The 27,223-nt window shown below is 33.6% G+C and overlaps 1 pseudogene; it reads left to right on the top strand.

Moving 5' to 3' along the window:
- The window catches only part of LOC149534206 (salicylate carboxymethyltransferase-like), a 93,614-nt pseudogene extending 67,906 nt beyond the window's left edge, over positions 1 to 25,708 (top strand).
- The last annotated feature ends 1,515 nt before the right edge of the window (positions 25,709 to 27,223 follow it).

Genomic DNA, 27,223 nt, shown 5'->3' with positions numbered 1-27,223 from the left:
ATAATGTATTGATAATATACTTGAAGATACAAAGGTTGGCTACATTTAGAAACTTTAGAAGAATGGGTTATACTAAGATTTTCTGCAAAGCTTGACCAAAGTTGATAGTGGGCGCCAAGCAAAGTTAGTTCATGTTGAGCAGAATATCAGTTGGTGCCAAGTAAAAGAAATTCCAATGTGTGTCGAGTAGCATAGTTAGTACCAAGAAAAATGCAATAAGTGTCGAGCATCAGTAAATTGTAGTTGATGTCGAGTGAAAACACAATAGGTGTTGAGCAACATAGTATGTGCCAAGCATTAGAATGATAATAGTGTCGAGCTGCTACATTATTTGAAAAGTCAAAGATTTGCCAAATCTGAGATGATAAGTTTATTATCTTGAATTTTTTGAACCAGGTGGAAGATAAGGATGATGAGCTGGTGGTACAAAATTTGAGGTTAACCATTTCTAGGTGATTTCAAATGGATTCTAGGAGAAGCTTCTAGAAGAAACAAGATAAGGCGCAGATACATTGTATCCTACCTAATCCATCCAAACCTTAATTTGGATGATGAAAATAGAGCAGGAAAAGTATTATAAATTCCTACTTAAGGAATGGTTGGTCATGAAGAAAAGTGGTTGGAGTGTGTGGTGTCAAGGATAAGACATTGAGAAGGTTAGAAAAGACCAAGGAAGAATAGAGAACTGAGACTATGCTTCACCAAGTGACCACAGGAGTGACTACATTGGCACAACAAGCAAGAAGGCTTAAGGAGAGAAAAGCTTAAAGAGTGAACAAGTTGTGACTAAGAGCTAAGTAGAATTTAGAACTAGATTGAGATCTAAAATCTACAAGATATGTTGTAAGTTGTATCAAATCAAAAACCCTTATTGTTACTCTCTAGCAATTGTATTAGTTAGGGAAAAATCCTTTGGACTAAGGTTGACTTAACAGTCATTAGAAAATCCTTTAACATGGTGGCATTCCAAGTGAATGACCTAAAGTCCTTTAACCAAGCTCACTTCTAATAGGGTGATTAAAATCCCTTAACTGGGTCACACTTAATAGTGCTTGTAACCTTTAATAGGGTTGGCCTTTCACAGGGCATCACTTTAGAAGAGTGAGAAAGAAGTAGCATGTTACTAGTGGTTTTTCCCAAATTGGGTTTCTATGTTAAATCACTATGTTATGTGTGTTGATCTTTCATATTTTATTGTTACATTTTGGTTTATCAGTAACTTGCAAGTTTGAATGGTTAGCTTGGATGTATGAATGGTTAATGGGTTCACTAAGTTGAAGTAAAGAAAGTGTTATTGGTGCATCTAGACCTTGAATAATTTATTCACCCTCCCTCTCAATTATTGTAAATAATTTCTAACAAAGGGGTCATAAGGTACCCTGAGACCCATTTCAACCCATTATATCAAATTTAATATGTCCCTAAGGTTCCTAGGACCCCTAGGAACATATGGTATTGTTGAATGGGTCAAAAGGGGTCATCAGGTACCCTATGACCCCACTCGACCCATAAGAACAAATACAATATGTTCCTAGATATATATATATATATATATATAATGTAATGACTTTAAAACATATAATTACCTTCCCTTGTCAATTGTTTATGGCACAACCCCCTCACATTGTCCCCCACTGATAGGTGAAACCTACAAGAGAAAAAGAAGATGAAAATTCATGTAAAATACAAATATCAAACAAGAACATAATGAGTAATAAAACAATACACATCGTAGAGGTCTCAAGGCCAAATGAAATGGCCAAAAGTGTGATAGCATCCAAATCTCTCATCTCCTCTTCTATCATCTATTGGACATAAATGAATCACATAACGTACATAAGTATGAAGTAGTCAATTTTTTTTTTTAAATATAAATTTTAATTATAATACTAAGTTTCTAGATTAGATTGTGTAAATATTTTTTTCATCAATGTTTCAAATCACACTATGTGATCCATCATCAAGATGAGAGAGCAAGAGGTGTAAAACAATGTAAGTTCAATATCTTCCTTTTATGCTTTTAGTTTGTATCATGGTTGATTTCATTGGTTTAGTTTCCGCCCCCCCCCCCCCCCTATTTTTTGTCTTTATTTTATTTTATTTTTCTTTCTTTGGGTCGTGTGAAATCCCTCTCTTCCTACTCTTCTTTATTTGGTGAGCTTGTGCCAAATCTGCAACTTACATTGTTTTACACCTCTTTCTCTCTCATTTTGATGATGGATCATGTAGTGTGATTTGAAACGTTGATGAAAAAAATCTTTACACAATCTAATCCAAAAACTTAGTATTATAACTTTCATGGATTGTGGAAATCTGATCGCATTAATTAATTTTAATTTTAAATTAACAATGTTATGATGAATCAAATGTATAAACCTAATGTAATCAAAAGAGTTTATGTCTCTGCCCTCCCCTCTTGGCCTCTAGTAGGATTTGTGTGTGTCTCTACAACCATGTATGTTGTGTCATCATCCCTGACCTCAAAGTAAAACTCATAACTGATAATGGGTCCTAGGGAAATATTCTTGCACATAATGCAAGTATGCGACACACAAACATGTGATGAGTTGACAAATGTACTAGCACCAACATCTTCAACATGAAAAGGCAATAATGACCTAGTTTGGGTGACTAAGAGATTTCTCAAATGGTGAATGGCTCTAATAGACTTTGTACTAGCCTCAGAAGAGACATTAGGATGCTTCATTGGAGGAGGAATTGGGGTGGGGTGGACAAATTTGGGGGTTTTCTTCCGCTTGGCCTTGGGTCTATCTTGCAGAGCTCCACCCCCTTCCGCCATGTTGAGCATCATGCTCCAATAATTAGCTTTAAGCCCTTTAACAAAATCAACATATAATTTTCTTAGGAAATAGAAGGGTGCCTCCAAATTGTTGTGTAGTCGTTTGTCAAAAACCATTCACCAATGATCCCAAAAATGAGTTCTAATGGCCTCATCAATGCACCATTTGATTAAAAATTCAAATTTTCTAGGATCAACTAGTATACTAGTTTTGGAGTCAACAAATAGGCCAAACAATTCATTTTTACAAATATTAAGGGTCGCAACCCCATCATAATCCGTCTCCATCATATTGGTTGTGCATCTCATCATGCCAATGAAGAGCCACATCATGTTGCTTGGTAAGGGTCTCAATATTAGCCACAATAGTATTAAGGGTGGCTAGCATTAGAGATAAAGTAGGGATAGTGTTATATGTCTATTGCACAACCCTTAGTTGATTTAGATTTTCTTGAATTAAGTCTTGAATTCAGGGAGGGTTTTGAGGGGATAACGATGGTTGTGGATTGTTTTGAGGATCATTGGTTGGTGGAGGATTGTTTGGAGGCTGGTTAGGGTCTGTCATGCCTATTTATAATGCAAATAAACATATAATTACAATTTGAATGAACAATTCATAAACCAAACTAAAAAACTTTTATTTTCATTACTTAAACCTTTTTTTTTTAAATGAATTAAATTAGTTGGAAAACAATAAAAATTGAACTTACATGTTGTTCAATGCAAAGTGGAGTGGAAATTTGGCAAGTTTTTATTGTATACCTGAATATTTTTCCTATATCCAATGGTGGAGGCCGCTGCTTTTAAAAGAAATATGACAAACAATGTTTAGATTTTTTTAAAAACCTATGTGCAAGTTTTGGGTATTTGATATATTGGGTACCTGATAAGCCTTGGTAGATTTTTTTTGGCATTGGTATAAGGATTGGGGGGGAAAAGTTAGAGATAATTTCAAATCACTTTTGGATTTTTTCAAACTAGATCTTTTTTCACATCGCCAGTTTTTGGCCCACTATGATCCTTGACATACCCCTTCCTCTATGCATTTCAAGGTGAGTCTTTCATATTTTATTTCCTATGATATCTTTACCCTAGATCTATATCTTAATTGGGCCAATTGTACACACATAGCATCTAGATTTATATTATTTAAACAAATTGTTCAATTTCACATTTACATTATGGACTATTAAGGGCCAAAATCTACATTTCCTTATGTTGCATTCCCCTTTATAATTCAAATTTAGCATTGGTACCATTCTTCCTTTGGGTTCTAGCTAATGTAATTTGGATCACAAGTGGAATCATATTTGGAAATTTCCCTCTTTCCTTTTCATACTTATTCAAATGGCTTAGAGGCCCAGATAAGAAGAGACCTACAACCCTATTAAAGTTTCTCCCTTTTCCCTAAATAGTAAAATTATCAAAAATATCTATAACATTTCAAACATTCTCTACATCTGATTAACTCAAAGACTCAATCTTTTATATCATTCACCAAAGACTATATTCTTTATCAATCAACCCAATAACAGAACATAATGTGTGTAAAGAGTTGGCTAGATCTTTGCACACAATGTTGACCTAACCTTTTTTATCACCACATATCTCTTATGTTGGGTTGGCTCTATTATCTTAAACTCATTGTCCAAACCAACATAAATATGACCTATTGGATAGTGACCAATTTATCAATCAACTATCTTTGTTCACCACTAGTCTATGTGAAATTTATACTCAAACTATCATAACTTTCTTACCAATCATCACCAATTGAAGCAAAGCTAGAATATGGTAGAGTATATATTCTTGAAACTCCCTAGGTTCTCTTCATGATTCATCTACATATGTTTGTATCAAATATTTTATTAAACCCTTCTCACTATCCCCATTTTACCATACTTAGTCATTTTTGTCTTCTAACTTTTAGTAACCCTTCAATTATCCTTCATACTATAAGTTACCATAGGAAACATGCGGTCTCACCATTACTGACAATATACAAACCATAGTTTAGTTTCTATTTCCAACATTCTCCTCCTTTGGTAGTGATAGAAACACTAAGTGAAAAATGACTAAGTGTCTATGTTAGAAAGGACTGGGTTTATGTTGCACCAAAAGATCGACCTATTAATGCCTAATACAACCAATAGTCTTATAGAAACATAGGAGGTAGTTAAGCCATGTCATGAATCCTATGGGACACTAGCCCACTACCAACAATCTCACTTCCATCATCACTCGCCATAGCCAACAGGATTCAAACCTTTGACCAAGCTATAATACTAATTGTTATAAAGAAAAGGGTTGTCGTTGCACCAAAAGATCAACCTATTAATGCTCGATCCAACCAATAGACTTATAGAACCATAGGATGTGATTAAGCCATGTCAAAAATCATGTGAACGACATTGGCTCACTGCCAACAGTGTATAGTAAAATTGTCAAAGACCTCCTATTACTTATCACCCAAAGATGCATGCTCCTCCTAAGATGAATAACTCTCTCTCAATCTATGTCTTATACTTCCCCCCCTTTGACATCGATGATAAAGTCAAGGGTATACATCAAAATTTTCTACCAAAATCATAAGTATTTATCATTGCATATATACAAGGTATATTTATAATATATTGAAAATGTATAAGATGCCATTTCTTAGAATTGCAAGATTTCTGACTTTACACATTAAATTTTCCCATAAACATTGTATGCCATTTTTAGCTTAAACTAGATCTAATGGGTCTACCTTGATGTATATGACATTTGCTTCCTTTACACCTCTAAGAAGAACATCCAATTTGGGTATCATTGAACTTTGCATTTCATTGATCTTCCCCTTCATTCTCTCTTTTCAAAACAATAGTGTTTGTATTTTATCACTTAGGACCACCACCTAGGTTGTATAATTGGATGCCAAAGTCATAATGGGATCATAAGCCATTGATACTTCTAATAATTTTCCTTCTCTTTCCCTTATTGTTTTATCAATATCTTGTACGCACTTTGGGTACTCTATGAAAAATTTGTACACTTGTCTTCCTTCAATTAGAACATATTTTAGCCTTTGAATTGCAACACCCAATGAATTTTTTTGCGTGAGATCACACAAATCGCTTGTGGCTATCTTTTACTATCAAACTCACATTGTAATTTTAACATTGCCAATTATTCCAATGATTCAAAGTGACGATTTACAACCTTCAACAAACTTTCAAGTTGCCCTATAGTAAATTCATGTTTTTGAGAGTATAGGTAGGCATTATTCTACTCAAAACATTAGATGCATAGTTTATAATTTGTTTTCCCTTGACTTAGCTTGTGCAACCTCTACAAGCTTCATCATTTGAACTGGACTGAGTGTGTCAAATTGAATTGGACCTTTTGATATCTCTATGTCCTCCAAGTCTATGTTCTCATCATCCATAAGGTCACTTCTTTTCTTAGTAGTGCCTCTTGCCTCCAATTTATCATATTTGGAATCTAAAACTTTGTGCTTAGTTATCTCCTCATGATTTTTTGTCCTATCAACCTTTTTGACCCTTTCCTAATGATCTTTTGTCTGTTGTTATTTTCTTCTTTTGTTTCTTCACTTATCTTCTCAAGTTGATCAATGATCTCCACACCATCAATATTTTATTCACTAATTAACTCCTCCTATTTTTCAGAATTTAATGTCATATGGATGGCATGAGCATTTTTTTTAAACATGTCTTCTTCATCATTATAAATTGAATCATTCATGGCCAATATTACAAGTACTCCTAATTCTTTATTTGTCATAGGGAACAAAGTTCCCATGTTACACAATGATTCTATAATTGATAGTGGCCTTTTGAGTTTCACCTTCAACATCCTTCAACCTAATATCATACATGCTCCTTAGCATAATTTTATTTATGACCTCTTCTATTTCTTGAACTACTTCATCAGTCTTTCCAATCATGAGTTTATTTGTTCTTCTTTTGCTCACAAGTTCTTTTTTGGCTGGATCAAGAAGATCATTCAACTCCTCTTTTTGTATCACTAGAAAATAATTGATCATTATTTTTCTCTAATCTTTTTATTGAGTTACTCTATACAAGTAGAGTTAACCTAGTGGCAGAGAACTTATAACATTTTAGTTTAGAATTTAGAGGTTTCCTTATTTTGATATCTCTCCAACAATATCAATTAATGGTTTATTATACTTGTTCAAATATGTTCCATCATTGATTCCTTCCTTAATCATTCACTTGTCTTGATCATTGTACTTTTTATAGTACTTCTTAACTTGAACTAATAATCCACACACTATTAATTTCTTACAAGTTTCCTTGATAGTGAAGAGTGACCCATCGAGGTTAGTTCTTGTTATGTTTTAGATATCTAGCCTCTAGTCACTTGGCTACCTTTGTACCTTAGCTCCCTAATTGTTTGATGTCTTGATCTAAACTAGTTTCTTCTTCTTCTTCTTCTTCTTCTTCTTTAGTGGTACCTTTGTATCTAGCTTTAATCTTTTCCTTTGATTTGTCCATCTTTGATGGAGATTCTTTTCCAACTTTAAAGTTATAGCTATAGATGATTCACATCCAAGAATTTTTAGAACCAAATATCAGATTAAAAAAATAACATGTGGATTTTAGTATAAACTTATTGATACTTTGAAAAATATAATGTAGCTAGTTTGAATGCAAAGTTGGAGATGCAAGCAAAAAAGAAGAGATAAACTTTTTAATCCACCAAATCCAAGGGTTTTGAAAAGTACTTGTGACAAGAGAATATTAATAAACATCTCCACAACTCTTTGCAAAACAATGGCAGATGAAGAGAACAAACACCAAGAGAAAAATCACCTACATAGCTCTCTACAACACAATGGTGAATGAAGAGAACAACCAATGCTTCAAAACCCTTCTAACAATAGTTTGTGCACAAATGATCAGTAATTTTTAGTGCCGAAAATAGACAGACCCAAGCAAAATATACATTCTAAAAAAGTAAAGTTTGCAATATGATAAAACTATTTTTGAGGCAAAAATAAGATATGTAATCCTATTCATAATTCTCATTTGATGCACCCAAACATAGCATTCCACCCATATTCTGCTTGCAATATGGACCCTTTCCTTTTCCCTTTTCTGTGATTTTCATTTCTAAAAATACATTATTATCTTGATAGATGTGTACAACCATTGATGCACATGGTAGGTAGAGAACAATGGAGTACATTTCAAATATCAATGAATACGTACAACTATGGATGTGGACAGTTAGTCTGCAAGGTCCACAAGGAAAAGAACAAAAAGCTTTAAACCTTATGTTCTTCATGTATCCTATAGACCTAGGCCCCATGGGTTTGATACCAACCCTATTGAAGCTATCAAACAAACACTTTTCTGGTCCACTGACACACAAATTGAATCCTTTTGAATACTACTCAATCATGTTGAACCCCAAGAAAAACATCTATGTGCTTAATGAAGGTAGCCTCTTCAGTGTTCTACAACAAGAAAGAAATGGAAAAGGTTTTTTCTATGAATTTTGGCAATGGAGAGTACAATTATGCTCAAAATTCCACTTGATAGGTTTGATTCCTCCCTGTCTCTTTCTCACTCAATCTCTCTTCTTCTAGGATAACATTTTCCCCAATGACCAAGGTAGGGTGTTTGATAACCACTACTAGATCAAAGCTTCCTGGAGGATGCACCATATACATTTCAAGTAATAGGATCCTCAACTTTTCATCAATTCTTTCAACAACTTCCTCCAACCCCACATGCCAAGCTAGATCAAAAATGTTGCAACAGAGATGAATCATGGCCCACTTATCTATCCTAGCTCTAGCCAAGCACCCAATGAAAGCCCCTGTTATGTCATTTTTGGTGTGCCAAGTAAACTCATAATCAAATATACCTTCTCTAATGGCACAACACACATCAATTTTGGTCATGTTGTCTACAGGCTTTAGGATCCGACTCCATCTTTCCAGTTTTACACTTCCCCAAAATGCTATGGTCCTAACTTCGGAGGCATGAAAAAGATAGATGTTGGTATCCATTTTTGGGGAGAAATGAAAAAATTGATAGCAATGGAAACTCCAAAAAAAAAAGGAGGAAGATAAAACTAGCCTACTAAGGGTCTAGAGAAGTCGAGAAAGTGACATCATCTTTAAGTGATGCCATCTCATGATGCAAACACCTAGTGTTATCAAATGATGAGTAAAGGGAAGGAAAAAGTTAGCATTCCCTATAATAATGATCATGCTATGGTCACAGCTAGGAGGAAATTATGAGATAATGAAGCCAAAACTCGAACCATACCAACTATGAAGGAAAATAATAGACAACTAGGAAGGGAAACCTAAAGGTTATAACCATAAAAATAGTAAATAAAGAAATCCAAAGAGGCTCCTTACTGAAAGAATTAGCTCCATTATGAAATTAATAAGCCTAAATCTATAAGGGAGAAAAGAATACTCTGACCTATCAAGGGGGAGCAAATACAAAGAAAAACTAAATGGAACCTAAGTTGATCTACCAAACTAACTATGTAGACATAATATTTAAAATTGGACTTGATAAAAATACAAGAGAAGGAGGAAGAAAAGGAAAGAAAATTTTAAAATATCCAATCAGCCACTTAGGACCATAAATTATTAAAAATAAGAAAATTTTCTCCATCAGTGCCTTTATTAGCCATGATACAAGGATGGATAGGGAAAACTAGGGCCAATGGCACACCCAGCTCTCTAAACCACCCTACAAGAGTTAACACGATGGAAGAAAACACAAAGAACAAAAACAAAAGGAAGAAGAAGAGTGAAATACTTTCATTTATTCTTCAAATATCCAACATACATGCCTAGCTATAAGGCCTTCTTGGTTACGGCCAGATACAAATTACATTCATACACAAAGATCAACAGCAAATTCACACTTTCCAGTTCTGCTCTACAATCCTCTTCCAAAAACTACCCTTTTCACTTCTAATTACTCTAGCTCCTAGCCTAAACATTTATTTATACTTTCCAAAATGGCTTAAAAATCATTCTAGAACATAGAGAAGCCACAAGTCGGTTCTCAACAAATATTAAATGAAAAACAAATATAAATTAAATACACAAGTCGGCCTGCATCAGCAATTAACTATCCTAAAATTGATGTCCAAGAAAAATTATGATATCTCCTAGATCCAATTGAATTAGGGATCAAGTGGCTTTGAACTGTAGGAAGATATCTAGGTCCTCTACAAACCCTTTTGTGTACAAAGGCTGATTTCTCAAGGAAAAGTGTGCATCCACTCTGAAAGTCAGGCATAGAAAATTGTCGTGCAAAACTGCCAGAAATTGATGTTCTGAGAGAATTACCATATCTCCCAAACCATAAGGAGTTAGGACTTGTGCATTGGAACATAGATATTAATCTAGGTCCTCTTGAATACATGAAGTTCATAGATCTTCATTCATTAAGGAAAATTAGTTACATGCTCTGCAATAGGCACCTAGAAACCAAAAAATGCAGTTTCAACAGAACCCAATTTCAACATCAAGATAAAAATTGAAAACATGTAGGATAGAAGTGTAACCAAGGATGCTCCTACATTGGATAAATAGGGTTGGAAGAAATTATTCTCATGAATCATTGAGATGTTGCAACCTAAGCTAAATCCAACTCAGATTGAGAAATCCACGAAGCATCTTCCATAGATTTGTTCTTCCACTTCACTAGATATTCATAATAATATTTTCCCTTTTCCCTTTGTGCTCTTACCAATTCTCTCATCCAATATTTGTTCAACTTCTTCAATCTACTTTTTAGGATAGTCCTTTGATACAAAAACTTCATCATCTGACTCATGATACTAGTATAAATCAACAACATTGAATATAGGAGATATGTCCATGTCATCAGGTAACTCAACTTCATAAGCATTATCACTATCAAATTTCTTCAAGATTTTATAGGGTCTAAACTTCTTCATCTTCGGCTTACTATTTATACCAACTAGAAATCTTCCTCTCTTTAGATGAACCATCACCTCATCACCAACTTGAAAATCATGATGTCTCCTAGACTAATCAGAATTCTCCTTATACTTCTGATTACCTTATTCTAACCTAAACTTCACTTCCTTATGCAAAGACTCCATAAAATCAAAAAATTCTTCTCCTACAATGCTTCTATTTTCTTCACCAGCAATATCTCTCAAATTTGATACTTCTCTAGGCTTCATTCCAATAACAATCTCAAAAGGTCTCTTTCCTGTACTTCTATTCACATAATTATTGTATGCAAATTCAGCTTGTGCCAATACCATCTCCCAATTACATGACTTATTCTCAACTAAACATCTTAGCAAATTACCCAAGCTTCTATTCACAACCTCTATCTATGAATGAAATGTAGAATGAAACTTCAACTCAGTACCCATCTTCTTCCACAAAGTCTTCCAAAAATAACCAACAAACTTAGTATCTCTGTTAGAAATAATACTTCTTGGTAATCCATGCAATCTCACAATCTCTTTAAGGAAAAGTTCAGCAACATGCTCAACATTTGATGTCTTCTTACATGGTATGAAATGAGCCATCTTAGAAAATCTATCCACCACAACAAATGTGGAATCATACCCCTTCGCTGTCTTAGGTAATCCAAGAACAAAATTCATACTGATGTCAATCCAAGGTTTCTTAGGAATAGTAATAGGTGTATACAAACCAGTATGTTGACTTACTCCTTTTGCAACTTGACAAACTCCACAACTCTTCACAAATTTCTGAACATCCTTACACATTTGTGGCCAATAATACTTCTCTTTTAGCAAACTCAATGTCTTATCAATTCCAAAATGTCCAGCTAATCCACCACTATGCTTTTCCTTAATCAAATTCAACCTCATAGAACTTCTAGGAATACACAACTAAATACATTTGAACAATATACCTTCTTGAATTAAATACTCATCATACTTACTTATGTGATTTGTCAGATTTGGTGTTCTGCACTCTCTCCACACCTTGAAAAAATCAGGATCAGCATCATACAACTCTTTCATTTCATCAAAACCAAGAACTTCAACTTTCATTTCAGTCAACAAGGAACATCTTCTACTCAATGCATCAACAACTCAGTTAGTAACTCCACTCTTGCACTTAATGACAAATGTAAAATTTTGTAAGTACTCAACCCACTTCATGTGTCTTTGATTCAATTTATGTTGACTTCCCATGTATTGTAAATCTTTATGATCAGTATACAACACAAACTCCTTAGGAATTAAATAATGTCTCCACTTCTTCAATGCTTGGACAATAGCATAAAATTCTTGATCACACAGAATACTTCCTTTTAGCATCATTCAACTTTTCGCAAGAGAAAGCAACAGGTTTACCTTCTTGACTTAATATAGCTCCTATTGCATTACCACTTGCATCACATTCAACTTGAAATAGTTTATTGAAATCAAGTAAAGCCAATACAAGTAATTCAACAACCTTTTGTTTCAAAGTCTCAAAACTCTTATCAGCTCCATGTGTCCACTTGAATTCCTTTTTATCTCCCCTCATTGTCTTAGTCATAGCATTACAAATAGAACTAAAATTCTTTATAAACTTTCTGTAAAAACTAGCCAAACCATGAAATGATCTTACCTCACCCACATTCTCAGGTGTAGGCCATTCCAAAATTTCTTTAACCTTCTCAAGATCCATCTTCAAACCATCAACTAAAATCACAAATCCTAAATACACAATCTCCTCTTGCATAAAAGAACACTTTTTTTCAAATTAATCAGTAACTTTTCCTCTTTCAACCTCTGCAATACTTGTCTAATATGCTCAAGATGTTCTTCCTTAGTCTCTCTGAATATCATAATATCATCCAAATAAGCAATCACAAACTTACCCAAGAATATTTTCAAAACTTCATTCATCAACCTCATGAAAGTACTAGGTCCATTAGTCAAACCAAAAGGCATGACCAACCACTCATACAAACCGTCTTTTGTCTTGAAATTAGTCTTCCATTCATCACCTTCTCTAATTTTGATTTGATGATAGCCACTCTTCAAATCAATCTTGATAAAATACTTTTCTCCACTCAAACAATCCATTATGTCATCCATCCTCTGCATAGGAAACCTAAATTTCACTGTGATCTTGTTAATTGCTCTAGAATCAATGCACATTCTCCATTCTTTTTAGGTTCTAATACAGTAGGTACAACACATGGACTCGAAATTTATTTGATTAATCCCCTTTGCAGCAATTCATGCACTTGCTTTTCATTCTTTGTAGATGTCAATCTATATGGTGCTTTGTTTGGAAAACTAGCTCCTGGAATCAGATCCATACAATGACTTATGCTTCTTACTAGAGGTAAACCATTAGGAATATCATCAGCAACAATATCTTTATACTCATTTAGATATTTTGTAATTTCTTCTAGCACTCTATCATTACCAGCTTCTGATATCACTTGGTCCTCTAAGAATGATGGCAAAACAAACCTGATTCTTCTTTACTTCCTTTTCAAATTGCTTTCCATTAACCATGCAAACTTTTATTGTATTACAACTAATCTCATCTGGACTTTTAATCAAAGGCAACAATATTTGCTTCTTCCAATTTACCCAAAGAGTATATTGATCCAATCTTCCATCATGCACAACCTTGGCAATATGACAACAATCCATAGGCATAATATCACACAAGACTTCATCAAAGCAATGTCCAATTTTGAACTTCATAAGGCATTTCTCACTTACCAATATCTTATGCTCATCTTTGATCCATGAAACATGATCAGGTTTGGGATGTTTCAACCTTTGCAACTATAACTTTGTAACCAACTCTTCTGATGCCAAATTTATAGAACTTCCATTATCAATGATCACCTTGCAACATTTTCCAATGATCGCACATCTGGTCTTGAAAAGACTTCTCCTTGAAATAGGTTCCTCATCACTTCCCTTATTACATAAGGTTCTTCTCACCATCAAATTTTCTCCAGCCTTAGGTCCACTTGGTGAACTCTCAATGTCTTCTTGTATCACAACATTTCTATTATTTTGTCCACTTTTAGAAGATCTATACCCTTCTTTACCACATCTGAAACAATTACCATGAAAACCACCTCTAGAATAAGAATTACCTCTTCCTAGATAAGATCTAGTACCTCCTCAATATGAACTACTACCTTTCCACTCGGTCTTGTCTTTGTCATCATTCTTCCATTCAAATTTGAATTTATCTTGCATAGAACTATCAAATCTACTACTTTTTCCATAAGATCTACCTCTACCTCTTTGGAATCTACCACCTCTACCTCTTTGTCTTTGTTCATGCTTCTTTATCAAGATCTCCCCAACTTTCAAGGTATATTGATAGGCTTCTTCCACACTTTCCAATTTCACAAAACTTATTTCATTTTGAATTCTAGATCTCAATCCATTTATGTACCTTGCAATTTTCTCAACATCATCATCCACATGTCTAGATCTGATGTCCAATCTATAGAATTTCTCAGTATACTCTTTCATAGTCATGTCTTTTTGCTTCAAATTTTGCATCTTTCTCAACAAGCTAACTTGGTAATTAGCAAGGAGAAATTTTTTCTTTACCTTGTTCACCATCTTCAACCAAGTTTTGATCTTCTCCTTTCCTCTCCTTTGTCTATCAGTTTTTAAATGCTCCCACCATAATGAAGGATGACCTTTCAGCCTAGTAACTGCAATCTTCATCTTTCTAGTATCAGGAGTATTTTCATAATAAAAAAACTTCTCCATATTTGAGATCCAATCTAGCATAGCATTGGTATCCAATTTTCCATCATAAGAAACAACTTCTACAACATGCTTTGAATTTTCCCTAGACAACACTCTCAACAATCTTTCCTCATCTTGATCTTCTTCAAGTTTTGGATTATGATTTGGTGTTGTTGCTTCATCATTACTTACATCATCAAGATGTGCTCCTCTACTCTAGGTTGTCTCTACAACATCTAATCTGGCTGCAATTTGTCTCAATTGATCAAATATAGCAATATCAACATTTCCTCTGGCATGAACCATCTTCACAAATCAGGTTCCTGCAAGATTGTAACCCTCTACAAGTTATAGGTCAAATTCATAGATCTACCACCCTACAACCAAATTTGAAATAGGGTTCTACATGATCCAATCACCACAAGGATGAACCACAAGCTCTGATACCACCTGATGCAAGGAGGGATAGGGAAAACTAGGGCCAATGGCACACCTAGCTCTCCAAACCACCCTGCAAGAGTTAACACAATGGAAGAAAACAAAAAGAACAACAACCAAAGGAGGAAGAAGAGTGAAATAATTTCATTGATTCTTAAAATATCCAACATACATGCCTAGTTGTAAGGCCTTCTAGGTTATGGCTCGATACAAATTATATTTATAAACAAAGATCAGTAGAAAATTCACACTTTCTAGTTATGCTTTGTAATCCCCTTCCAAAAACTGCCTTTTTCACTTCTAACTACTCTAGCTCCTAGCCTAAAAATTCTATTTATATTTTCCAAAATGGTTTAAAAATTATTCTAGAACATGGAGAAGCCACAAGTTGGCTATCAGCTAATATTAAATGAAAACAAATCTAAATTAAATACACAAGTCAACCTGCGTCAACTATTAACTGTCTTAAAATCAATGTCCAAGAAAAATCATGATATCTCCTAGCTCCAATTGCACTTTGAACTATAGGAATATATCTGGGTCCTCTACAAACCCTTTTGTGCACAAAGGTTGATTCCTCAAGGAAAAGTGTGCATCCACTCTAAAAGTTAGGCACAGAAAACTATCACACAGAACTGTCAGAAATAGATGTTCTGGGAGAATTGAAATATCTCCCAAACCATAAGGAGTTAGGACTTGCACATTGCAATATAGATAGTACTCTAGGTCCTCTTGATCCTTGAAGTGCATAGGTCTTCATTCATTAAGGAAAATTAGTTACATGCTTTGCAATAGGCATCCAAAAACTAGAAAATGCAATTTCAGCATAACCCAGTTTCAGCATCAAGATAAAAATTGAAAATATGCAGGATAGAAGTGCAACCTAGGATGCTCTTGCCAATTGATCCACCTTTTTTTTATGTTCCTTTAAAATATTCTAAAATTTTATATCTAAGAAGAGGTCCATAATATTAAGAACTTCTTCTAATTTGGAGTTGAGGACCCAATTTGGCATCAAGCATTTCCTGATAGCATTAAGAACAATTTGGGAATTGCCTTAGATGATGATATTCATATATCCTAATTTGAGACATATTTGCAGACCTACTTTCAAAGCTTCTAATTTCACAATATTATTAGTGGTAGGGTCTAAAGGTTTAGCTCTTTTAGTGATCCACCTACTGGACGCATTATTGATGATACATCTGATGTTGGCAATACTAGGATTACCTCTGGAAGCCCCGTCAAAGTCTAACTTCATCCACCCCATTGTAGGTAGAGTCCATTTGCAAAATTCCCTTGCTTCTTTGTTCTTTTTTTTATATAGGTAAGAGGGGGAATAATAAGATTCATCCAATTCTTTTTTATAAAACTATCCCAATTCAAAAATGAGCCTTCCTCAATCTGATTTTTCCTAAGATATGAATTTAAGGTTTTGATTATGCAAACTTTGATTTTTTTGAGGATCTCCTCTGATTACATATCGATGTTACAAAAAATTCTTCAATTTCTTTCTTTCTAGAGTTCCCACATTAGAATAGATGGGCTAATATTCCAAATTTTACTATATACATCGTTGCGAGGCATAGTAGGCCATCCCTTAAGGACTTCAAAGAGGGAATTAGGCAAAGGGGTGGTCCAACCTAACCTCTGTCAAAGCCAATCCCAAAAAAGTTGTGAATATGAACATTTCTACAAAATGTGGTTAGTGTCTTCACTCTCTTGTCTACATAACTCACATCTTGATGGACCCTTGATACCTATCTTTTTTAAATGATCAGCTGTTAGAATTCTATTTCAAAAATCTAGCCAAAGAAAGAAGCTAGCCTTGGGCAAACATGACACATCCCAACATAGATTCAAAGGGATGTCTACTTTTCCCCAATCAAAGGAGTTTATGATGACTCTATAACCATTCTTGAAACCATATCTCCCATCTTTAGAAGTAGCCCATATGAGATTGTCCTTTCATTCTAGTTGCATTGTTTTCCTATTCTAGAGGAGTTCCTTGAATATCTTTTTTGCAATTGGGTCTATATCTAGGTTATCTACTAACTTCTATTCCCATTTAAGAGCTTCATCAAAACAAAATTCAGTTTGGTATTCACTGACCTTACACCCCCAGGCATTAGTTAGATAATACTTGATGCTTTTTGGAATCCCCAAACTATCTACTACAGGATACCCATCCCAGGAGTCTTCCCAAAAAAGGGCTTCATCCCCCATCCCTACTGTTAGGAATAAGGTGTCCCAACCTTGGATAATTCCTATTCTTATTATTTGTTTTGTAAAATGTATTTCTTGCAAATAATTTTGATGTGTTGGCATCTTGAATTGTGTATAAGGAGATTATAGCTAAAACAGTTATGATAGATTCCTATGACACGTAAGAGCTATGTTAGGAAGATTCAATGACAGGTGAAGACATGTGGCAATTGATATGGTTACCTTTGGGAGTAGGCCTAAAAATGAAGTGCATGTTATAAGCATTTTTAGGGTTGCGAAGAGGTGGGATGCGAAAAAGTGTATTGTTGGTACTGTGAGTTGCTACTGGAGTCTTCTGTTGTCGCTGTTGAACTTGCATTGCAAGTGTATTGTAACCTTGTGTTGAAGATAATACATTGTGCAGGTTCTGGAGGGGTGGGGTTGTTTTATCGAAAGGTTTTTCTTCATCGAAAAATCTTTGTGTTATGTGTTTCTTTCTCTGTCTATTTTCTTTATGCTTTCTTGGCTGAAATATTGTTGTTTACATGATATTGAATCTCTAAGTGCAAAATATTTTAATAGGATTTGCACCATACTTCTCTTAAGAGATTAGTGTAGGAAGCTGTTTCCGCACCTGAGTTTCCTTACACCTACATCCCAAGTAAGGTATCCACAAATAAGGTCTTGACTTTTAGCAATGAAGTTCAAACTCTCAGAGCCTTTGGGGAGAGACTTCATTCTAAAAATAGAATAGAGATCAGCTGCATTAAGATGTTTATTGAGGGCAAGGGAAAAAGAAGTGGTGGAGGGAGGGTGTATGTTTTTGGTGCTTTTAGGCCATTTGAGAGCAGAGAGGAGGTAGCCTACTTCATCTACTTTATGTTGGGAGGCATAGGGTTTGCCATTAAAGACCTGGTCTCATAGGTGCATACCCCTGTCCTTTTAAGCTAGCTTTTAGGTCAATTTGTTTCATTCAAAAGATTTTAAAGAACAAATTTTTAGCTTGTCATATAAAGTTTAGAATTTGTCATATATAGTTTAGAAGTATAAAAATAGTCAATACAACAATTAACTTCTAGACATAAATGAAACACAACATAATATTTTTCTAGTTGGTTTATATAAGATCATAGTAATTGATGGATCCCATTAAAAACAAAAATAGTGTAACTTTAAATTATATGTTTAGTTGGTTAAAATAGTTGACTTAAATTAGACAATTGCAAAATATTCCAATCATTATCATAAGATATGGATTCTTATAAGTTTAAGATATGGATTCTTATAAGTTGAACTCTAAAAATAATATCATCATTTGACTTGAATTATTATATATAATCCTTTATTAAATAGAAAGTCCCAAATAAAACACTAATCTCTAATTATATAGCTATTGTTTCTTTATAACACTCAAGGGTAGCTAGATATTTCTTAATTAGGATGACATACATTTAATCTTTCCTATCAAAAGTATAATCTATTTAGTAAAAAGTGTCATTGTCAATGCATTTGGTGTAATTATTACAATTAAATGATATGATGTACTCGATTTATTTGTTACCTATTTTACTCATTCCTATAACTAATCTATTTTTAGAAAAAACACATAATTATTCTTGTGTATTATCCTTTATTGTTAATAAACTCTTAAATATATTTATATTCCCCAATATAAAGAAATTACTTCTACACAATGCTCTTACTTATCCAAATATTTCTAAATTGGGATGTTAATACATTTAGTCATTCCTAACAAAAACTCATATGTGTTTCTAGGTAGTGCCTTTGATAATGTATTCCATGTCATTATTTCAATTAAACAATACCTCATTTTCTCAATGTTCTTATATATTTTTAAATAATTTCAAAGTCATACTATAGTTCTATGTGCTTATCTGTTCAATCATACTTTATAATGGCAACATAACTTTGTTGTCATACTTTAAATATATTGGACGAGTTCAAGCGATTATCTTAGAGTAAATAGGACTCTTTAGCTATCTAGTTCTTTTTTTCTAGTTCTATATTATATCTCTCTTCATGCTTAGTTAAGTTCATGTATGCACTTTTTTACTTTATCCCACATTGGTAGTGTTTTCAATCTCTTAGGCATTAAGTCATATATATACTCACACATCACTCTTATATGGGTATATTCATTATTTATATGCTTTGCATTCTCTTGAGTTAGATACATCCAACTTGGTTCATATCTAATTTATATTTTGCTTTCTTTTATTCATTTGCATCCTTGGATGGCTTTTTAGCAAAATTGGGTATAATATTATCTTACAATAACATTTTCAACCATATCAATTTCTTGGTTTTTTGACAATTTTATACACACTCTACTTCTATACTTAGAAGATAAAATATTGGTTGTTTCTTACTTGCCTACAAAGTTGCATCTCCATTAAGAATAACTATCACTATCTCCCACCCAATATGCATCACCATATGGTTTGTGCTTGAAGATATTTGTAAATTATATTGATTACTACCCAATTCAACATTTCTAGAAAAATAACTTGTAATCCTTGCAACATGTGCAATATTAGGTCAATTAGAAATTACTTTCATTAATTGTGATATTGCTATCAGGATTTAACTGTCTGATTTTGAGTCAAACTCATTGACCCATGTTTCATGAGTAGTGATTCAACATGAATCCGTCTCTCATGAGAATAAATGGAACACTTAGCACTCATTGGATCTAGGTGATGCTCATAGGGGTGAAGCACCAAGACTTCTTGGGAGGTCACCCATCCTAGTACTACTCCAACTTGAGCGCACTTAACTATGAAGTTTCCTCCATGGTTAAACCCAAAGCTTGCAACCCCATTTGAAAAACCTTCACCAAGTGTTGTGCCTTATGAACCATTCATTAGAAAGCCACTTAAGCTCATCAATTGATAAGTAGGAGATAATTTCCATAGTAAGTCAAATTGTGATATTGCTATCAGGATTTAACTGTGTGATTTTGAGTCAAAATCATTGACCCATGTTTCATGAGTAGTGATTCAACATGAATCCATCTCTCATGAGAATAAATGGAACACTTAGCACTCATTGGATCTAGGTGATGTTCATAGGGGTGAAGCACCGAGACTTCTCGGGAGGTCACCCATCCCAGTACTACTCCAGCCTAAGCGCGCTTAACTACGGAGTTTCCTCCATGGTTAAATCCAAAGCTTGCAACCCCATCCGCAAAACCATCACCAAGTGTTGTGCCTTATGAACCATTCATTAGAAAGCCCCTTAAGCTCATCCATTTATTCTCATGAGAGATGGAAATTATCTCCTACTTATCAATTGATGAGCTTAAGGGGATTTCTAATGAATGGTTCATAAGGCACAACACTTGGTGAAGGTTTTTTAAATGGGGTTGCAAGCTTTGGGTTTAACCATGGAGGAAACTTCGTAGTTAAGCGCGCTCAGGCTGGAGTAGTACTGGGATGGGTGACCTCCCGGGAAGTCCTAGTGCTTCACCCCTATGAGCATCACCTAGATCCAATGAGTGCTAAGTGTTCCATTTATTCTCATGAGAGATGGATTCATCTTGAATCACTACTCATGAAACATGGTTCAATGAGTTTGACTCAAAATCACACAGTTAAATCCTGATAGCAATATCACAATTTGACTTACTGTGGAAATTATCTCCTACTTATCTACTTTCATTAAACTACCAACAATATTTTGACATGGATTTATTCTGATATGGTTTGCTTCTTGTGGTTTAGGATATATTTATAATGTTATTTTCTTTCATTATAGTGCTTATTGCCTTCTAATTTCCCATCCCACATTACTTGATAATATTCCCAACTTGCCTTTCTTAATTAATGTGGATTTTATTTTCCTCTTGTTCCTTAAATTATGAGTACCCTAGCCACAATGGATTTCACCATTATAGGTCATCTCAAATATATAATTAGTTAAGACATAAAAGAAATCTAGCATTTAAGATAATTATTCATAATATAGTACTACCAACATATAGAACTAAAAATATCCTCAACTTACAGAATTGCTTGATGTACATACTCAAAATAACATTTCAACTAACATACCCTTAATTTAGGAGAACTCATCAATCTACTCTAACCATATTCTTGATAAGTATATCAATCAAAATAATTTCTTCTAAAGCATGCATATCTACTAGACTCCTTTCTTTCATTTATGTAGCCTTAGAGATATTTTGCATAATTCTCAACAACCCATTTAATTTTTTAACATTTTATATCAAATTAATGCACATAAAGATTAAGTATGCTATAATTCTAAATATACCTCTAAAGGATGTTATTGACCATGGGTGAGAATATGTCACATTAATTCAAACCTACAACTTTTGGGTGTATATTTTTCCCAATTGAACCTTGTAATGGTCAATTGGTCTACGTGTCTTATAGTTTTTTAACAACCACTTACAATCAATTATTCTCCTTGTAGGTGAAAGACTTGTGAATTTTTCATGTTTTTATTTTTATTAGTGAGTTTATATTTAGCATCCATTACATGTTTCCAGTCTACAACATTAGCACTTTCAAGTGCTTCTTGAGTAGTAAGTGGCTCATCATATTCTTACTTCTAAATGGGCTATAAATTTTGTATCATTATAAGTTCAAGTGCTCTTGCTAGTCCAATTAAAATACAATTCTTGTCTTTAAGCTTTCCAAAAACATAATAAAAAATTCTACTATTTTAGCCTTTACATTCACCATGTTGCGAGTCTATTGAAAACTAAATAGCCATAAAAATGGCATCTCCTCTTTCTAGAATATCATATGTATTATGGCTTCGTAAAGTTTATATTCTTTTAAATCTAGGTTGTAACCAATCATCATGCCTTTATTTCTCTTAACATCCAATTTCTTTCATTCTTCATTTGGTTGTGTAGATATGCTAATTAAGAATAAAAACTTTCGTAGTAATCTTGCTTTCATGTCATGTGTCTTATTTTGAGCTACAATAATTGGTAGCCAAATTTGCACATATCTAGCTATAATCATTATTATCCAGCAACATCAACAGAAGTGCACTAGACTCTTCATTCTAAGTAATACTGATTTCTTGGAGTGACTAACCAACTATTCCTAATTAGTTACGATACGAAGGAATCCCCTACTATTATAAGAGGTTGAGGGAATATCTATCTACACACTCTCCTCTATGCAATGCCCTTTTCAACCCCATATAGATTTTTTAAGGTACAAATCATATTTAGGGTAGGGCCATATCGCCCATTAGAATAGTAGGGGCCATATCAAAAAGCACACTTTACATGCATCCCTACAATGCCCTTTCTTGAGGGCCCCGAAAACCAAGCTCGTATCCTCACTTCAAAGAATTAACTACGAAGAATTAATACACTAGAAACCTCCATTTTGTTAGGGATATGGACCACTCACTATAGGGCTCCCTTTGGATCTATTTGTAGGGGCCTTCTGCACACATACCGATGAACCCTATAGAATCTCGAATCTAGTCTAACCAATTATGGTTATTGGGGGCCCACATGAGTGTATGCCCTACAAGTTCATAGGAATGTTATGTCTAAAACATAGCCTTTAGAATAGTAGCCCCCCATTAAAATAGTAGGGGATGAGCAGGGAATAATAGATTAATAGGGCACCCCCCTACCATGGTCCTTACCCTTCCCTGGCACAATAGCCCCCTTCGCTACCAACTAGGGTCTGCTTAGAATAGTAGGGGCTAACTATAAAACAAAGAACTCTAGTTGGGTTGGAGGGAATGGTTATTATGGGGTGGGGGGAAATTATTGCTATTATAGTTTGGCCCTACAGGGCGATTGTCCTACAGTCATATAGAATCATCATCTCCAACCCCTACTATAACTAACTATAATGGGGCCCTACCCCCTACTACCCATAGTATAGGGCCAGCTTACTGAAGACTTAAAAGTAAGGGACTCTCCCAAGAGAGTCCTAAACCTTGAGACAAAGGGAAGGCAAGTGAATTTTTTATTGAATAGCCTAGCTTGCATATGAGGAGTGATGGGACTTGTAGCCCAAAAGTGAAGAGGGTCCAATGCAAACTATAAAGGAAGGATAGGCTAGTCAAAACCAATAAATGATAGGTAGGTCCAATCTAGAAGAAAGAAAGGGAGGGGTGGGCCAATCAAAGATAACATAAGGAAGGGTTGGGTTGGGCTGATCATAAAAAAGGGAGTGGTGGGAGCAAAGAATAAATAGTAGGGGTAGGACCACAAACCTTACCCAAATAGGTGGGGCCATTGAGGTAGATTAGGTAGGGGAGGGGCTCGCCCCAACTATCCTCAAAGCAAAGGAATGAGCAACCCCTTTCCTCTCTCCATAGAGCTTTGACTAGAGCCCCTTCGGGTTTACCTAATAATTTCAGAAGCAATAAATAATCTATATCATAAATGTAACACCATCCTTCAACCCAAAAAATAAGGTTAGATTTAAGTCACTATGTTTAGGCATACATTTGGCACTTTCAACAAGGGTTTGATTCCTTTACTTTATATGATAATATTCTCATAAATATATCTAGCTACTATCTTTTGATGTGCAATTCTATATCAATTTCACTTGTACACATTTAATTAAATATTTAATACTTGTTATAATGAATTATGTGTAGGATTTAAGGCCAAGCTACCAAAAATGGTCATAATCTATTTGAGGCCATCTTAACTCTAATGGAATACAAATAAATAACAATCACATGTTTTGAAAGAAATTTGATATTTAGTCATACCAAACTATCATACAACTCCATTTATAAAAAAAATATTCTCACCAAGAAATTAGCCAAATAAATCTCATCCAACTTCTTCTAGAGAGATACTCTAGTGGCTTCTTCATGCATAGTCAATAATATGGAGTTTAACAAACATAACCTAGTAGTCACTTTATTTATTTTTCCATTTTTCTTAGTATTTTTTTGAAATAATAGAAAGTTTGGGGCTAGATACACATATACCTCTACCCATGAAGATATTCACCATCACGAGCTTCAAATCTCAAATTTTATTATTGAAAGTTTCTCTTTTTCTATAATTGGCGTGCTTGTCATTTTCTTATAACAATACCCTATGTGCAAGTTCCTAAACAATCTATAACCAGTATAATAATCCTAATCGTAATACCTAGAGTTTGAGGTGATTAACACCTAACATAAACTAAGAGGGAACATGAGTACATACTTTATTCCTAACAACATATTTGAGAAAATATGTCTACAAACAAATTATTGATGTTTCTAGTTGCAAGGAAAGTATAGTTTAAAATATATATATATATATATATATATATATATCATAACATGACTTTACACTAGAAAAATCCCTTTGCAAGGAAAAACCCATAGTCCCAAGCATGTACCAATTATAATATCAACAAAAAAAGGTTACACTTAGAATTGCATAGGGAAATACCTTTACAAGGGTATAGTCAAAAATCAATTTAGAATAATTATGGTAGTATAAGACTAGAAATAATTTAACTTACTATGTAACCTCCATCTCAATACCCAATGAATAGGAGAAACAATAGATGAAAAAATCAAATGGAAGACAAGAAAACATGAGCTAAAACCATCAAAATGGTGTGCATTTACATGATAAGTTAGCCAACATATTTTGTTCCTTAAATATTCTTACACATTTTTAATGTGAGAGGACCAACATTCAAAGCTCATAAATTTGGGTAAATGAAGAAAAGTGAGCCCATTTTTAAAATTGTAGAGCTTTAAGAGATTATAGTGAGACCCATTCAAAAACAAGTTAGGGCAAAAAATGAGCTCTTTAACCTAGGTATTAATGTAATGGACTAGTATAAAATTCAAATTTAATTATATTTTATAAAGTTTCTATTGATATTGAGATGTCATGCTTTAAACTTATTTATCTATCATAAAATCTGATTAGGCTTATTATATTTTAACAAAAACCATCATATAGTATAAAGCCCAACTTCTTGTATTTATTAATGTGTATGTGTACGCATTTCCCTCTATTTTGAAAGGGCTTTAATAATATTTACATATGGTCAATAAACTAAAAATTTCTCTTTAGTCTATGTGTCTTCTTTTATTTCGATGCATGAGTTAGAAAATAATTATGTTACTTTTTTGTTTATTTTGATTTAATTTAATTCAACATTTTTGTAGGAGCTTATAGAAGAGGAAAAATTAAATTGTTTCAACATGCCATATTATGATACATTCAAAGGCGAGTTGAGAAGTGAAGTGGATAAAGAAGGCTCCTTTATTATTGTGGGGCTCAAAGTCAACATCTGTTATGATGATTTGGAGGAGTACGATGCTAAGAAGAAAGGAATAATTATTGGTAAACAAATTAGAGTAGTTCTAGAGAATTTGATTTCAGATCATTTTGGAGAAGGGGTAGTAGATGCTTTGTTCAAGAGAAATGCAGAAGTCATTACAACCAACATCATACAAATTGATGAAGTTTTGAAAGAGTCAACCACCATTACTTAAGCACTTGAATGAGCTATGTCCACTTAAAACATATTAACAACAAATATGTATAGTTTGTAATGCAATCTAATTGAACAAACACAAATTATAATGAAAGTTACTAATGTTTCTTTATATTTATAAATGAAGTAAATCATTAAATTAATTAATTCATCCTTTTTGAGTAAAATAATTTTAGGAAAAAATATGTAAAATTTTATTCTTGGAAATATATATCCAATCTTATAGACTGAAAATTTTATGTCTGCCTTGATTTATGTTTGGCGAGGGATTGTTTGGACGTTGGTAAGGGTCTACCATTCCTATTTATAATGCAAATAAACATATAATTACAATTTGACTAAACAATTTATAAACCAACTCAAAAAAATTATTTTCATTACTTAAACATTTTTTAAAAAAAATGAATTAAATCAGACGAAAAATAATAAAATTTGAACTTACATTTTTTTTATTATCGATAAATGACCGAAGCCTTTGATTATATTAAATAATAAAATTACAAGAGAGCAAACTCTGTTCAATTTGGCACTGGTAGGAAAGAACAGAGAAGAAAACCTCCAGTCTAGCCCGGGACCACAATCCTTTATTATATCATTTTAAAAGGGGCATACCCTAGTTATTATACTTCAAAATATTTAATTATTGTTACAAGGAAACTAAAACCAAACTTGAAAAGATAATTCTGAAGACCAAACCGAGCAGATGGAGTCCTTATCATAAGGATCATTCCAACTAGAATTCCAACCTTTAAAGGTACCCCTTAATTGTTGATATCCTTACAATTTTTCTAAACATAAGAACTAACTTAAACCAACCATTAGTAATATTAGTAATAAACATTTCAAATCGGACCCAGCCAAATCTAGTTATTCCAAAACCAAAAGAAGCAGCTAGATCTGCCTAAACTCAAGGCTAGAGAGCACATGACTCATTTATATCTTCAAAAGAGATTGAAATAGAAGTTTAATGCTCACATAGAAATAGAAGCATAAAATATACATAGAGAAAGATACACTACTAACCCAATGAGAACCTATCTCAAAGCAAAGTTTAATTAGTGAACATACTAAAAGATCTAGATTATTCTTCTAAGGAACTTTGTTAAGGGATCTTACTTAAAATGTTAACTGTAGTATAAATTAAATATTTTGCCAATGCTGCATGAAATCAAACTTGAAAGAGATAACATTAGGGCAGCAATATAACCTAGATAAATAGAAATTGGTCTACACTCAAATGGAAAGGAGAAAAATGATCCTGTCCCCATTATCCAAATTTCAAATACATTAGGAGTGTTTGTTAATCTTCAAGATAGGAAAAGATCAACAAACTAGAGAATTAAGGCCAAAGTGAACCATATAGTGAACCTTGTTTAATTTGAGTCTAATATGCTTATATAATTCTCTAAACTAGTAACAAAATAGATAAATCAATATAAAATAAAATTAACAAACCATCCCACACATACATCAATCTCTAATTCACAATTTAATATAGAATTTATATATATATATCTATTTATAGTCAGGAGATATACAT

This window comes from Cupressus sempervirens, chromosome 10 (genome assembly GCF_028749045.1).
Source record: "Cupressus sempervirens isolate cs-2001-9-10 chromosome 10, ASM2874904v1, whole genome shotgun sequence".
Taxonomy (NCBI): Eukaryota; Viridiplantae; Streptophyta; class Pinopsida; order Cupressales; family Cupressaceae; genus Cupressus; species Cupressus sempervirens.
This window is presented reverse-complemented; position numbering and strand designations above follow the sequence as displayed.